The sequence below is a fragment of the Ornithodoros turicata genome, chromosome 4, assembly GCF_037126465.1.
Source record: "Ornithodoros turicata isolate Travis chromosome 4, ASM3712646v1, whole genome shotgun sequence".
Taxonomy (NCBI): Eukaryota; Metazoa; Arthropoda; class Arachnida; order Ixodida; family Argasidae; genus Ornithodoros; species Ornithodoros turicata.
In genome coordinates, this window is record NC_088204.1 from 58,636,186 (window position 1) to 58,653,842 (window position 17,657).

At 46.2% G+C, this 17,657-nt stretch overlaps 1 protein-coding gene across 1 annotated transcript in view; it reads right to left on the reverse strand.

Moving 5' to 3' along the window:
• LOC135393230 (membrane metallo-endopeptidase-like 1) overlaps positions 1–9,675 on the reverse strand; it is a 36,445-nt gene extending 26,770 nt beyond the window's left edge. The window contains exon 1 of the mRNA XM_064623718.1: positions 9,585–9,675. The gene's annotated coding sequence lies outside the window, so the exon portion shown is untranslated. The remainder of the gene's footprint in view (positions 1–9,584) is intronic.
• Between the last annotated feature and the right edge of the window lie 7,982 nt (positions 9,676–17,657).

Sequence of the window (17,657 nt, forward strand, 5' to 3'; positions counted from 1 at the left end):
GGGTGGCGTCGTGCGCTTCACAGAATCTTCCTCGGGTAGTACTTTGAGGCCGTCTTGTCCACACCACGAACGCGCTAGAGGAGCGCTATTTTTTTTAGCGCGTTCTACAGATGCCGGACTACCACATAATTTTAAAAAACGGGCATTTCCTCTCACGAACTGTTCTATAAAAAATCGCGAAAACGCTCGTGAGCGCGATTTTGCGCACATTTTAAACTTCTATTACGGAAGAAGTACGCATGGTAGAATTACGACCTCTGCACCACATGAAAGATAATTAATTGCTCTTTCCAACGGCGTATTACGCATAAATGTGAGTGTTACTAGAGAATAGGTAGAATGAGACGAACCATGCTCCCTCCGTGAAAATATGCGAAGTTCGTAGGTCAATTCCTCAAAAACCCCACCTTTAATTTTGGCAAAAAAAATTGCATGGAATCCTGATTATATTACCTTTCCAATGGTGTAAAATTTGGGTATTCTAAAAGTTTAGAACCGAAATGCTAGCGTGCATAAGGAGAGCATGTACAACACGACCATGCGGTTCCAACTCCGGCCACCCTCCGGCGTTTGTTCTGATCGTCGACTGAGGGAACCTGACTTCCACGTATCTATGCTACACTCCATTTCATCACCTGTTGTGGCTATGATGGAGATTTCATGCCATATCGTATTTCGACTACGGACAGGCTGCAAAGAAGAAACTTTGGTTCAGGTTGCGTGACGCGGAGGCTATATTCTCTTTCACCCAAACTTTGTGCCCGCGTCCCATCGCCTTTGCCGGATGTACATACGGATTATAAGTAATAAACAAACCCGCACTGGGGACACCAGACGCCAGACTTCCTAACAAAAATGACCTTGCTGCGGTGTGGACAGGTTCCTTTGGTCGCCGTGTGTGGCCAATAATGCACGGACCTGCAGTCGACGATGCAGCGGTTGAGTGAGGTGTCTGAATAACTTTGGGTTCGTCAGCGTTGGAAGTCGTCTCCATGGCTCGGGACATTTATAGTGAGGAACGTGTGTTTTGTGCTATTATGAACGTCGACATCGGAAAAGGATTCTTCGCCAGAGTGGATTCGCAACTGTGTCAAATCTTGACATCGGCGCGCTGAAGGCGCTTTTCGACTCTGAGCGACGTGATGAAGTCAGCGGTGAGGACCAACTATGTAAGAATTGTGCTGCGCACTTTCGTTCAGCAATTAGTGACCTATCGCAGTCCTCGCCCGTTGCTCTATCTGACACAGACTATGTTCAGAGCGAGGACATTATTGAAGAAATTGATAAGAGTATTTCGACGGCAAATATCGACGTAACTCCGCTGCGGCAGCCGGCGTCTCTCAAAAGGAAACAAATGCCGTCGTATGCGTCACGGAAACGGAGAGAAGTTGGCGACGCATTGGGCAGGTCAATAATCCGCAGAATACGTGATGCATATGACGTAGACGAACCGACCACCTCCGGAACAGACTGCACGAGATGTTCTAGCCTTTTGCGCAACATCAGGACCGCTTATCAGAAGTGCACCTCCAATCAAGAAAGGTACCAGATTCTTACGCTTCTTCCTGAAAACATGACGAAAAAAGAAATAGTAGGACTGATCCCCGATGCAACGAAATATGTGATAGAAAAATCAAAAAGTCTGAGAGGGAAGCAGGGCGTGTGGGCGATGCCGGACAAGTATGGTGGGCATCCTGTCAGCGAGAACGACGTACAGGTTGCACTCCGGTACTATCTTGAAGACGAAAAGGACTGTTCTGTCAAAAGTCCCAACAAAAAAGACGTAATTCATGTCACCAGAGACTGGAAGAGAGTCGCTGTTGCAAAGCGCTTTATGACTCGTTCAATACGGGAAACGTTTAGCCTGCTCAAGAGCGCTCATCCGGACATCAATATAGGACTGACGAAGTTGTACACACTTCGGCCTAAGTGGGTTCGCACAGACCCACGTCCGGAACAGTGCGTGTGTTTGTACCGCGCAAACTTTGATTTGATCATCGCGGCCATAAACAGTGCGTCATCCATCCAGCTAAGCAGAGACCAACTGAATGCGATGTCTATGTCCCGAGTCACAAAGGACATGCTTTTTGCAAGAGTGTCGCAGTTGTCAAGGGGCCAAAAGGATCAACCTACAGAAGCTAAGGATGGACCGTGCCGACGACGTTGATATGGCTCTCTGGGAATCTGGTGACCTCATTAGGAAGACGCTAAAGGCATCGGTATTCCCGAAGGCGATCAGGAAATGTGCTGCTCTGTACACAAAGCATGAATATATATACAACATACAAAGAAGCGCCATTTGGAACGAGAAGGCCTTCGTGGATCCAAGACATGTCGTCATGCACTTCGATTTTGCAGAAAACTGGAGAGTCAACTTCTCAAGTGAGGTCCAAGGGCGCTATTGGAAGGCGGATCAAATATCCTTATTCACCTGTGTTGCAACCACCATGTCTTCGACAAAAAGTTTCGCAACAGTGAGTGACGACCTATCTCACGATACTGCACATGCCCATCTTCCCTCCAAAACATAACCAAGGCTATACAAGACATCCTGCCCGCGTTTTCCCATGTGATATTCGTGTCCGACAGTGCTGCAGCGCACTTTAAGAACAGGTACCAGCTCTATGAAATGGGGAAAAACAACTTGTTACTGCGATAGATTTTCTCTGCCAGTGGCCATGGAAAAAATGCGTGCGATGGGGTCGGGGGCTCTTTGAAACATATCGCAAGCTTGTATAACTTGCGATGTCCACCTGCTGAAGCTATTCAAACCGCTGAAGATTTTGTGTACGCTCTCAAAAAGAAGGAACACGCCAGGAAACTGCTGCACATTCTGTCGGCTCAGGTTGCAGCCTTTCAAAATTCGAAAAAGGATGAATGGGAACTGGTTCGGCCAGTGACAGGGATCCGTTCATGCCATGTGTGGTACAAAGCATCTGAAAGTCATGCAGTATCAGAAGTTCAGCTAGCAAGAACCGCCGAGGACATGTTTGAACCTCGGTCATAGCTGCGTTGTTTTCAGCACGTCGAACGATCCGCACACTATGTCTGGCTGGTGATGTTTTCGAGAATGTGCATACAAATCTGTTTTCCAACAGAATCAGTATGTGACACATAGGTGACATTTGTTCCCGATTCCGCTTTCAGAGCTGTGTTTTGTATTTAAAATGTATGTATGGCTCTTTCATGCACCGCAACTATATTTTACTCTTGTTTTAGTGTCTTTCGTAAATTCTCTCTTAAGGTGAACAATAGCAAAGCCAGTCACCAAATAAACCACTCTACCGTCTTGCAGTGTTGTATTATTCCTGTACTTCTATGCGTATCAATGTATTAGGCCAGCTGCCCTGCTTCAAGGTAGTTAAATACGGACCACATCTCAAGCGCCTGTCGACAGAAAACAAAAGATTAGAACGAAAGATGGAACCGTCGGGCCGCGTTGTACCTGCTCTCCTCATGCACGTAACATGATAGCAACGTTTGTTCTTTGCACCCTGTCCTTAATCGAAATACAATATGGCACGAAATGTCCACAGGAGGTGATGAAAGCCAGGTTCCCTTCGTCGACGATCAGTACAAACGCCGGAGGGTGGCTGGACTTAAAACCGCATGGCCGCGTTGTACATGCTCTCCTTATGCGCGCTCGCATTTCGGTTCTAAACTTTTAGAATACACAAATTTTCCACAATTGGAAAGGTAATATAATCAGGATTCCATGCAATTTTTTTTGCCAAAATTAAAGGTGGGGTTTTTGAGGAATTGACCCACGAACTTCGCGTATTTTCACGGAGGGAGCATAGTTCGTCTCATTCTACCTATTCTCCAGTAACACTCACATTTATGCGTAATACGTCGTTGGAAAGAGCAATTAATTATCTTTCATGTGGTGCAGAGGTCGTAATTCTACCATGCGTACTTCTTCCGTAATAAAAGTTTAAAATGTGCGCAAAATCGCGCTCACGAGCGTTTTCGCGATTTTTTATAGAACAGTTCGTGAGAGGAAATGCCAGTTTTATAAAATCGTGTGGTAGTCCGGCATCCGTAGAACGCGCAAAAAAATTCGCGCTCCTAGAGCGCGTTCGTGGTGCGGACGAGACGGCCTCAAAGTACCACCCGAGGAAGATTCTGTGAAGCGCACGACGCCACCCAGGCACGCTCGTCAATTTTTTTCCCGGCAACTGCTGCGAAAAAAGTTTTGGAACAGTGGCACTGTTCATCATAGAGCTGTGGCTTTAGCATAAAAAAGAATCAACGAAATCGGAGGACCAAAGGGGACCGGCTTGCCTGAACTGAGATGAAATCAAGTTGTATTCCTGAAGATCTTGCTCACTCATGCTCACTCAGCTCGCTGTTTGCTCACTCATGCTCACTCAACTCGCCACTTGCTCACTCACTCACTCAACTCGCCGCTTGCTCACTCATGCTCACTCGTCTTCCGCTCAACTCTTTGTTTGCTCACTCATGCTCACTCATCATCCGCTCAACTCCTTGTTTGCTCACTCATGCTCACTCATCCTCTGCTCAATTCTCTGTTTGCTCAATGCTCACTCATCCTCTGCTCAGTTCTCTGTTTGCTCAGTCATGCTCACTCACTCGTCCCCGGCTGTCCGTTCGCTCACTCATGCTCCGCTCATTTGCCAAAATGAGCATGAGTGAGCGTGAGTGAGCATGCTCATGAGTGAGTTTTGCCGAGGTATGGGTATAGGTAGTAAAGATCCTTGTAGCTAAGTCGTATTATACACATGAACGAGAGCTTGGAGTGACCGGCGTCAAGGTTTCGCAGTGCGGCATAGGTGATCTTATCAGGTCCCGGGGACAAGCCGGCGTTGACAAGCTTCAACGCTGCCTTTAGCTCGATTAGTGTGGAGTCGCGGTCCATAACTTCCGTTGGACGGGGCCAGTCTTGGTGAAGTTCAGCTGTCAAACTGTGGACAAAACTGCGGTGTAGCGGTGTCGTCGAGGCAGCCGCCGGCGTCGTTAGTACCACACAGAAGTCTGTCGCTAGCGTGTTTTCGTCTACACCCTTAACGACAGCCAAGGCCGCGAGAGGATTCTTTTGAGGGGGCGCCTCCTTGAGAGATCGGATTGTCCGCCAAATCTTCGTGGCCGGGTGAAACGGTGAAAGAATGCGACAAAACTTACGCCAACGCTTCCTGTCCTCTTTCTGAAGTTCTCGTGTTACTTTAGCTTTCATCCGACGGTATTCCACAATGTCCGTAAGTTGCCCTGTCTGACGAGCCGTTCTTTCTGCTCGGCGACGTAATGCCCTATGGTGGTTAATTGCTGGAGGATGACCGACATGACCTGTTACCCTTTTAGGCCTAACCACCGCGTCCTGAATACCGCGGCTAATTGCTTGCGAGAGGGCCTCTGGAGACATACCGGTGTGCACAGATGTTCTGAGGCCCTCACGAAAAAGTCTCCAGTTTGCGAAAGAAATCAGTCCAGTAGTTGCTGAGAGGGGGAGTCTGTCGTGCGAAATATATAGAGGAAAATGGTCGCTACCTCTATTGTCGACGTCCGTAGCGCACGACAAGTGGCGAATTATGTCGGTTGAGCACCACGAGAGGTCCAATACATCGAGTGACGTTGGGGATCGCATGTAAGTTCGTCCCCACCATCCCGTTCGTCCCATCAGTGGCAACTGGAAGTGAAGTGGAGCCAGTTCAAACTGGACCAGTTTACATGTTGGGAGGAAGTTTCGGTTTCGCTACCGGGACAGGTTTCTATGAAGATTGCAAGACGAAGTTATAGGAACAAACAAACAGTAACTTTGTAGTAGAAAAAATGATATTTCAATGTTTGGTAAGGTTAATTCGTTGGTATTAACGAAAGCTAATTTGGAATTGTTATATTTGTATTTTGCGCGTTCCTGCTCCCGCGATGAATGATGTGTTTACTGTCCATGTATAACGACAGGATTTTCGCTTCTTACGTTCTTAGCGTGATGTGTGACATAGACGTTGGTCGTTTAATGTAAATGATTTGTCTAAGTTACGACTGTAGAAAAGTATAATCAGCGCCAGCGGCTTCGGTGCGGCGCGGTGGGTGTCTTACGATTACAGCTCGACTACAACTGTGGAGAGCGCTGTATCGTGAGTACTATGCAGAATTGCTTTTCCTTGTGCACCGTTATGAAATCCTACTTCCAGTAGAACATCTTCCCTTTGTTCGGCGTTATATTCGCGACACCTGCAAGTGCATGCCGTCTCTCAGCCTGCCGTGCAGGCCCCCCTCCCCGAGACATACCTCTAACCCCCATTCCGGCAGAGTTTCTGCCGCACGCTCAGTTTTCCGCACACGCCGCACGATGGCGTTCCTCTACAGCTTGCTAAGCTTCGCAACATGTAGATCATAAATAAAGTTCTGGTGTGAAATGAAAGCGCAGCAGCTCGCCGTCTTACATGGCGCCTCCCCCATCTTTTCTTTTTTTCAGTGCCCCCCTCCCCCCCGAGGATCTTCCCTGGATCCGCCCCTGGGCGAAGTCAATAGCCAATGGAGGAGGGCAGGCATCACAGCATGCATTTCAGCACACTGTCATGCTGTTTTCCTGCACCCGCTGCATGTTTTGTGCTTATGACATATTTACCGCACTAACGGCGATCATTGATAGTCGCTAGGTTCCGTTCAGTTTAGTGATGTTTTGGTAGAATGACCACAGTGATGAATAGAAGTAGCATTATTCATTTATGACCAGAATATACCGTATTGACGTAGTATATGTATTTTATGCCTGTGAGATTCCACCCACAGCTGCACTACCAGCTGTTGACCATCTAACGCCTTCTTGCAAACCGTTCGATGGCGTCAATACTGCAGCTGGCGCGTCGCTCCGTGCGCGTCTTGCCCTCTTAGAGGGATCTTGTAGGTTTTGCGTTTCCTTCTGTACACATTTCCATCGGCGGCTCCATATGACTCTCGCATACATAAGGACATGGCATAGAGTTCTATTATGTAACTTATTACTTCTATCTGAATTCGAAAATTGCTGTAAAGCTACTGTAAACATATGTGTGTTTGTGGACAGGTCGTTGAGTTAAAGTCAATTATAATTTCAAACTCAGATCATTAGACGTGCGACAGATAAAATATTTCCCACTATATTGAGCTTCGGATCCCTGCAAATGTTTCCATCCCGCAGTCCCGGAGTTTCGTGAAACCGAATACCGGGAGCTCGAGATAATAAATTTCCTGACAGGTTCCCAGCATTCATGCTAACGAATGGTTGGAGGTAGGTGTAAAAAGCAAAGAACGGTGACTCAGCTGAGATTGATGAAGATGATACACGCGTTCCGCGCATCAGCTGCTGTGCCGTTGCGGTAGTTCAGTTCCCGATTGCCACCAGCCTAATAAACATGTTTTGTTGTCCACCTTCGGTCTTGGTGCAATACTACGAGCGGTATATCTTACTGACCTTCATCATCAGACGTCTCTTTCGCGAAAAATACCCGTTGAAACCCAAAACAGAAAAAATAAACAGTGCGTTATCAACGAAACACGGGGAAGACGTTAGCTGCTGACTTAACTCGCCACACAGCCCATGGCCGAGAACAGCAATCAAGTAGCATTAAAACTCCTACGGGATTACACGAGTCCTTGCGATCTCTGAGACTGCACAAAATATAGCAGATCGTTCATTCTTTCCGTACCTCAAGGAGTGACGCCAACAATTCATGGCCACAAGGATTTCATATGCCCAATGAGATCGACATATGAACGCCACAGGAACCAAACTATATGTTGATGTGACCCAGAATCCGGAGGGCCTCCGCAAACTGAATAATTGCAAATACAGCACACGGGTGTTTAATATGGGGGTAGGCGGTTAGGTGGGGGCGGCGTTAGGGAGATCCTGCCAGGCCCAAAGCAACGAGTGCGGAATTATACGGAGACGTTGCTTTTCAGCCCGCGTACCGTTGTGAGTTGGACCTCCTCAACGAAGAAGTCAGTAATGCCCAGTGGAATATCCGGTACATAACAGCATCACAGTCCGAGCAGGTGATGCGGCGACTTTACGGAAGCAATCTGCCGATAAGCTTTATACACTGATACACACTTTTAGTTTCGTGCATACTCTGATGTAGATGTCGTTGTAATAGGACTATTGGCTGCAAGTGACATGATCCCACAAGAGTGCTTGAAGCAAGAGTCGTAGTGGTCCTCAGCATTCTTATAGAAACTGTGACCTCTCCCGAACAGCTCATAAAATGTTTGCTGAAAACGGTTCTTCCTGTCGTGAAACAAATACACCTGAATATTTTTCCTACTAAAGTGCGCCATTTTTTAACCACGCGGGGTTGAAATCAGGGAAGGATAACGGACGTATTTGGGTTACCGTTTCCATTTTCGTTACTGCTATATTTTCGTTTCCGTTATCCGTTTCTGATACCAGCCTTTCAATTTCGCTTCTGTCAAGTTTCTGTTACTGTTTCCGGTAATGCAACCTTCATCCAATGTCACATTTATAAGCGGACCCTCTCAGTAGTAAATACTGCCATGTCCACGGTGAAATGAAACAAAAAGTACAAAATAAGTATCTAAAAATCGTAGGCTGTCACCCTCGTGCTATGGTGGAGTATAGTCATGTGTTGATGTCATGGAGTTATGAGGACTGGGACGAGGTAAGCGACGGATGCACCCTCGAGATCCAAAATTGCGCTTTGTGAGTAGTATTTAGAGCATTGTAGGGAATGGAGTCATCAAAATACAAAAACGAAATATGAAAAGTCACTCAAATGTCATCACACAACGGGAATAGCCATTACCCGAATTCAATACCGGACGATAAATTCGTTTACGTTTCTGTTTCCGGTAATGAAGGACCGTGGTATGCGTTTCCGTTTCCGTTATCGTTACCATCTGCAATTTCGGTAATATACTGTTTCTGTTTTGCGTTACCATTACTGTTACCCTTCCCTGGTTGAAATCGCCTCCGCGCTTTCCAATCGCGTTACCTTTCTCACTTCCGCACTACTTGACTACTGCATTTCTGGACGTGCGTTGTCGGTGATTCCTTACGTTGGAATTGCACATGGCCCGCACACTGCAGATCTTTAACAGGAGATACTGGACCCAATTCACAGCTCTAGAAACCCTCTGCTTTTCTACGGTGTTCGCAGACGTAGTGCTTGCGCTCTTCAATTACATTTGTCTTCAATTACAATTTTAATGTCTTCAGTTATATTATTGACAATAATACAGTTATATTACTGACAATAATACATTTCAAACAAAATTACAGCGCTTTCGCTGCCTTGGTGTTAGTGTCAGTATAGCTTTCGGGTTCGGAGCTGTCAAGCGATCAGACATCGATTAGAAAAGAAACGCGCTGAGCTCATTACATGGTTTTTGTAAACTAAAAACTGTCCTCAGTGACAACATGGGGCTGTTTAACATACATATCTAAGGAACTAGGCCACAGTACTGGACCTGCGTGTCGATCGTACAGAGTATTGAACGCACGTCAGGTTCACGACAAGTGGCTTCACTCGAAGACCGGTGCTCCCCGAGAATAACCAAGGCCGCTGTCTTCGTCAGCTAAAGGACCGCGGTTACTCCGGAACAGCTTAGCGAGCAGCGCTTACCTTTAGAAAACACCCAGTTGGCGATATTGGCCGAGGTTCTGGAACAGTCTGTCTGTTTCCTGGCTCACGAGCGTTGATTTCGCCACGCTGACTAAACTTCAAAGTCGATGATTATGTGACTGCATCAGATTGTTGCGCTTTGAAGGTGTGGAAAGCAGAACCGGATTAAAAGCGCTAAGAACCGCAGTGCTCGGAAGGAAACAAGGACAAAACAAGAAAGACGCGAAATTGTACAAAACTTTATTTCCCAGAAACGGTGCACTTTTCTGGGTGCGTTTCTGGGAAATATTTCTTGTTGTTGTTGATATTGTTGTTGGCTCTTCGGTGCACTGTCGTGCAGGGGCGGATCTAGGGAAGATCCTCGGGGGGGGGGGGGGCACTAAAAAAAAGAGAGAAGACGGGGGGGGGGGGTCGCCATGTAAGACGGCGAGCTGCTGCGCTTTCGTTTCACACCAGAACTTATAATCTACATGTTGCGAAGCTTAGCAAGCTGTAGAGGAACGCAATGGGGGGTAGAGGTATGTCTCGGGGGGAGCCCGGGCCCTCAGGGCCCCCCCCCCCCTGAATCCTCCCCTGCTGTCGTGTCTCTCCTGTTTCGTCCTTCTATCCTTCCCAGCAAAGGGGGTTCTAGCGCTTTTAGTATGTCACACCAACCTGCCGAAGTTTTCACCTCATCAGAACCGTATTATCATCGCGACACCCGATATGGAACGGAGCACAGTGCTGAACAGAAGCTCCAAGTGGTTGGTAACTGCCCCCACGTTTTGAAAAAGTACGGAAAGCTTCCACGACAAATTCTTGCGAAAGCACCACATAACTCGGAAACAGGCACGTTTGAGAAAAAAAATCACCAACGGTTCCATACGAGCCGCCAAGGCACCAGCAAAATGGACATTATGAGTGCGTTGATGCCTCACCAGGGGCTCACATGTAAAGTGACATATTCACATTCAACAGTTCTCGAAGACAATAAGGAGGAAGGCAATTTCGTCTTGTTGGTACTTTGAGAAAGGCATCATTTTGAAGCTTCACAGACACAAAGAAAATTACGAAACAGCCGGGGGTCTGTGTGTTTCGTTGTTTGGCTTGCGTCTGTGTTTCGAAGCTCCTATACATGATGCCTTCCTCTGAAAGACATCATAAGAGAGACTTCACCTTAGGACACGACTAATCTTGTACGCGTCTTTACTGCCTCTGAGAAACGCTGGGGGATAGTGAGTTAGGAAATCACGCCTAGACTCAGATGCAACTTTGTCTAATTTATTGCTCAAACACATGCGTGACTAAGGATGTGTTGAGGTTCCTTTCTCAACGTGACGTTTCCCAAAACTTCACTTCCTCCACAACGCCTTTTAATTCGCACCCAGGTACGTATTTCAACGTATTCATATTCATCATCACCAGAATGTACCCTTCAGAATCCGACGAGTCACTAACTTAAATCACCGTGGCTGCTTTTTGCAATATTCAACAAGATAACGCAAACAACAGTGTTACATTGGTGAGCGCATCACGATGTGTTGTACAGGGTGTGAGAAAATTTCCGCTTACATTTCAAAACATTAATAAGAATCCTACAAAATGACAATCATGATTCAAATTGGCACAGTGCTGTAGTTCAGTCAAAGGTTTTCTTTGAGCTCGCCCTCAACGTTCTGCTATGAATATAATAGGAGTCACAAGCTACAGAACATAAGGACTCATGCATTTGAATGGCATATACACTGTTTTTTCGTGGACGCTGCCACATTGAAAGCGCAGCTCCGTCTAGCCGTGAGAGGAGTGCTTTGAAACCTGTTTACTGTACAAGCCAGGCAGAAGGGAAGCACACGTGCCTTATGCTTCCTCCATGTTATCCCGGTGTCGCTTTCCACTTCTCTAGCTTGTGCTGGCTGCAAAAGCTGTGGGTTTGAGACTGACTGGAAAACGGTGTCGTTATTAGAGTGTGTTAGACCGATGGCAACGTCCCCATGAATCTACCGCACATAACGCATCCAATGGCAATGTGCATGGCTCAGAACCTTATCAGTTGATTGGATGCAGTATAGACATGGTACTTCTCAAGCCATGTTATCAACGGACTACTAACACTGACTATTATGTATGGTTTTTAATAACGTATTAAAATGTGCCCCCAAAATCTTCTCGCACCTTGTGTTTAGGGCACAATCGAAGAAATTACACTGCGTGTTGCAAGGTTATCCATAACGTACTATCAGTGAACCAATAATCAATTTAGGAATGCAGTGTGTACTGCGTTACTGAATCACGAGGCGTCCCAAGCAGCACAATGTACTGAAAGTCGAGTGCAACAGGGGTGGACGGGTAGGTGGAAGGCCTTGAACAGATTCGTGAAACTAAAGAACATTGATAAGACATACCGTCCACCCCTATTGCACTCGACTTTCAGTACATTGTGCTGCTTGGGGTGAGTTGATGAACAATGAAATCGCGTTAGTCTGCAGAGTGTGTAGACGACAAGAACACATGAACTGAAATGTGACTCATGGCCCATCAGCGGATGTTTTTCAGGTCCGATGTACAGTAATTTCTTCTACAGTTTTCTCGTGGTATTTAATCCTCGTTTCGTAGCATTTAATCCTTATGCGGTGGAACTTAATTCTCATGTCGTCACTTTTAGTCCTTATGTCGTGCGATTTAGTCTTTGTTCTGTAACGCTTAATCCTGGTGCGGCGAATTTTAATCTTATGTCATGTAATTTAATACAGAAATCTCGGGTTCTATTTACGTTTCCTCTTTCCGATACAATGGGATGGAATCAGTCTACCGGCATGAGTTTTGATCTGTTATGAATGTTTTGTTGTTTATAGATAGAAATGGACCTTTTATGACTGTGACTACTCTATCTACTGCGATGGGATAGTATAACACTACTTGCATGATTAATGACTTGCTATGGCTATTTATTTGTTTATAGGTACAAATCGACATTCTATGACTGTGAGTACCATATGCACCGCAGTGGGATAGTATAAGACAACCTGCATCATTTATGACCTGTTGTGACTATTTCCTTGTTTTACAGCCACAAATGGAGTAGCCTAACTCTAGTACAACAATGGGATAGTATAAGACTACCTGCATGATGACAGACGACAAGAAAACGTACAATTACGAGCTGGCCTGAGCTGACACTTGAAAAAAGTCATGCTGGCGCTTTCCCTGTTTTTGGAATGCGAGTGGCGATTTCAGAGCACACCTGCCATCTATGTCTTACGCGGACTGGTAACCGAAGTTGGCGAAGTTTGATTGCCGGGAGCTTGGACGCTCACTTTTAAACATTTACCCCGAAAGTGTGCCTTCGAAATTATGCGTCGTCCTGCTCTCAGCGTCCGATTTCTCATCGTCCGACATCCCTACGAACCCCTACAGATTCCGTCATTACTATTTGTCGCATTCGATGCTCGTCAAGATGGCGAAGTCAAGTGGAGCGGGCACGGGCAACACCATCTAGAAAAAGAGAGCCTGCGCGGTCGTCGATTCGACGTAACAATTAAGAGTCAGCCAATGAGGATCGTGTTTTCAACGGCCGTAGCCAATCACGAACTGGCTTTCAGCGGCCGTTGCCTTGGAGGAGAACCACCGTCACCTGCGAGTTGTGATTGAAGGTCCCCGCGTACTAAATGGGAAAACTTGGAAAGAAAGTGCGAAACGGTCTCAATCTTTCTCAAAAGTGATTTTCTAAAAGCGTCTTGCACTTTTTGTTTAAATATTTAGATCTCCAGGTTCCAGGTGAGCTGCGATCATTTGCGGGGTCTTGAATTCGCAGAATGGTGAATCGCAGTAGCAGACGATTTGTGACTATACGCTATTCTGACTATATACGCTGTATGCGGTAACCGCATACAGCGATTTCTCGACGGAAGAAAAGGCCAGCTTTCTCACCGGCACGACAACTCTATGGAGAAACGGCGGGACGGACCGCATGCACCGATTTCCACTGCGGCGGACTGTGGTGCCCGGTGCCCACAGTGGTGCACAGTGGTGCCCGCCCTAGCGGGCTTTTCTTTAGTGCGTGTTAAATATTGACTTCAAATCAACTGGCAAATATTTTGTTATACATAGAAAAGTTACAGTAGCACACAGAAGAAGTTCTTGAGGGCAAAGCATATTCGCAAAGCAAGCGCTACAAAAGCACCCTCCGACAGCAGCCGGCGGGCGACAGCATGCTTCCCCGTGTTTCCCAGTTTGTCATACGGGCATCCGACATGCCCGCCACGTCCGCTCGTGGAACCGTAGCTCGTGGAGCGGTCCTATTGGCTGCCGTCGAGCGGCAGCTTCCGCTCTTCGCCGGATTTTTCTGTCCTTCGCTGTCGTCGAGAAATCGGTGACGTTCCCATTGCTTGCGTCGGCTCACCGGAAAAACGGTGACGGCCGGTTTTCCGTCGAAAATTCGTCGTATGCGGTTAGCGCTTTTATGTCTACGTAGCGAAGGAGGGAAAGGAGGCAATGGGCAGGCTTTCTCTAGGGTGCGTTGCCGGCCAAGTCATCACAACGCTGCATCGTAATGGCCAGTTCTCACTTGGCGACGCCCGACGCGACGTCGTGAACGGACGGCGGAAGTAGACGCGCATTTCCGGCGTTGGGAGACGACAGACGTCGAACCAAAAAACATTGCCATGCCGATCTCCTTTCACGACGTCGGCGAGAGCTGCCGAGAGCGATATACTGGCGACCAATGAGGTGACACAGGTAGGCCACGCCTCCTGATTTTTTGTCTGCTTGTTTCAGCGCGGTTTTTAATTCAGTATACCACCTCGTTACGGAACCTCTAGGTGACAAACTGCGTTGTTTATAAATTATAATGGCTGACTTTGCCGTCTCTGACGAAGATTTTGTTGAAACGGTGCTCTGCTATTCGTTCCTGTATGACAGGACGCACACTCAATACAAGAACGTATATAAAAAGGATGAGACATGGAAGATGGTAGGAAGGATCTGCGGCATTACGGGTGAGTAACGGGAAGTATGAACATGTACAGAGGTGCTGTAGTCAGGAACGCGCAGCTGAGATAAAATGTTCCTGCAGGAGACGAAGCTTTGAAAAGATGGAGGACCATTCGCGACCGCTTCCAAAGGCTACACAAAAAGTACGAGGCACAACATCGAAGTGGTGCGCCCGGCAACATAAGAAAACCGACGTGGCCACTTTTCGACACTATGCACTCAGTTTTGGGGACAAGGCAGCCTTTCTCAACGTGAGCAGCAGCTGATGGCCAATTTGTACTCAAGGGAGAGGGTGAACCAAGTTTAATTGGCACAGCAGAGGTAGTTGCAAAACAGACTTCAAAACAATGGCGTCACAGTCGCCTCACATTTACCGTAAATGCTTGCAAGCACATCAACATAAGTAAGGAAACTTGCGAACTTGGAAAATGTTGACATGGCATCTTTGTTATTGCACTGTTTTGCTTCTTCTTTCAATGCAACTATATCGGCATTTGATTCTACATATGCTGTACTCACAGAGTGGTGACCAACATCCCATCTGAAGTTCAGCCTAGGTCACCAATTTTCAGCCAGGGAGAATCCACCCTAACAGAGGAAGAGTGAGTCCCACAAGTTGCTTTACTTTAGGAATCTCCATGGCCAATTTTCTACTTTCAGTGATCTCAGTGACATCGGAGAAGACACAGAGTGAGTGACAGACGCACATACTTTCTTCTTTTCAGGACTTTATTTCATTATGTTGTCTTTTCTTTCAGTGTACAGCATGATGCTACGCTGGATTGCGCTGAACCTGAAGCATCAACATCGTAAGTTAACCTTTGTACAAGTCTAGTGGTGACTAACCGTACTGTTCCAATAGGTATCAGCACGCATATGCTAAATCAAGACGGAGTAAGTGGCTGACAATACTGAAACTAGAAATTATAGTTAACTGTCACAAGAATAAAGTACAGGAAATCTGTTATCAAAACTTCCTGCAAAAATAGCTTCTAGGAACGGTTAAAGTACATGAAGTATGCTATAATGAAAGCAATGGTGAACAACCATTGCTGACTAGCTAGCATGGTGAGCTTCGACAAATATTCATCCATTTGTCATTGTGCCAATTTCAGCATTCAAGTACGTCCAAGAAACGTGCAACACCGGCAAGCACAGCAAAAGTAAGTACAAAGCTTTCATCAATAGTATGTTGCAAAATCAAAATGTGCATGCAAATATTTTATCAGAAAAAGAAGACTACCCGAGGAAGATACTACACTCACGGCGGCTGTTAGAGACACAATAGAATCGCTCAGGTCAATCCACAGCACAGATGACAGCCCTGAGATGCTCTTTGGGCTTTTTATCGGAAAACGCATAAATAATCTGCCAGAAGACGCAAAATTACAGGCGTACAGTGCTATTCAAGAAACCTTGGCTCGTGTTGAAATTGATGCCAGGGATCTCATGTGAAGCTAATATACAGCTAAATTTAAATTTTTGCATGAATCAAGATGATATGGCAAGTTAATTATCCATAGGTTAATATACATAATATATGTAATTAAATCTGTAGTATACCACACTAGAGATAAATAAAGTGAAATGGGCATTTGTCACAGCATTGTATCACCAAAAAGGGCAGTATGCACAACATAGATGCACAACATAGACGCACACTTACACATATAATTATGTCAACCACCAAGATTCACGGCAAGATAACTCACATCTAAGGCATATAATTGAACAAACAAAAAGAAATGGCATTTTTCATACAGAATCACTCTGACCTGACAGTATGACATAAAACAGTAAGCACAGCTAGAACAGATTGCAAATGCAAACAATGCTGACGTTGTGTTGTTAATACGCTGAAACCTGACTACCATTATACATGGAAGACATATGAAAAGCACTTGAAGCAATTATACAACCATGACAATCAATGCAATTTCTCCTCCGCATAATTTCAAGGGCTTCTATTAACCACTCAGGATTTCTGTTCCACACATGCTGGTTGTATTATAATGTCTAAAAATACATTGTAATGGGTCATGCTTCATGCACTGAAATTCTTCATTATTGAAGCTTTTGGAGCTGACACAGGCACATGGAGACTGCGAAAAAGCCACAGAGATCAAATATCAATCGCACTCTATGATGAAAGAAGGAAGTCACCGAAAAGATTAGCCAGCTGTAGGACTCGAACCCATATTTTCTGTACTACCGGTCCAGGGCTCTTACCAACTGAGCTAAGCTAACACACCTCCCCAGCGACTTCCAAGAGTGTGTCATCTGAAGGGTTTTGTATGTATTTGTCCTTGCTGTGTGTTCCAGCCTCAGAACATCAATCGCAATCACACTCTATGCACAGACTATTCTGCTTAAACACACGAGTCATAGAAAGAAGGGTGCTAAGAGGTCATGCTGTACTACATTACCCGGCCTGTTTAAAGGCTAAATTGCTGAAGGAATAGTGAAATGGAAGCCACTGTCACACAACTATCCCACACCATTAACCAGGAAGGCCTGACACGTTCCCTCTGAATAGTGTGTAGAATGTCCTCTTAGCACCCTTCTTTCCATAACGATTTGTATTTAAGAGGAATGATGTATGCAAAAAGTATGGTTGATCGTTGTGCTGTCACTCTGCTCCAGTTGTCCATGTGTTTTGTGTCAGCTCTAGAAATACTAAGCGTAAACAAGCAGAAGCAGGGTGTGTCAGCACCTCACAGCCACCTCCCTTCCCGAATAACTTTTGCTTGCCAGGGCAATGTCGCAACTGTGGTTAAGTACCCTGCCAGGGATTCCCTCACTGCCGCTGCACTTCTTGGATGCATGTGTGGGCCAGCCTGACTGATGTCTTGCATGGAGTAGCCTTCTTCCCTCCTCCATGCACCCTCAACCACACTGCCATGTCCATCCTCAGTGTCAACATATGACTGAGGGCAGTAAGTGCTGCTAGAGTGGTGCATCAAAAAGTTGTGGAGACACACAATAGCTTTGATGTAGTTGTCCACATTGCTGGATGATGCTTTGAATGGCCGCCTCAAGATTCGCCACCTGCTAGCCATGATTCCAAACGTGTTCTCAATAACACCACGTGCACGACCTAGTCTG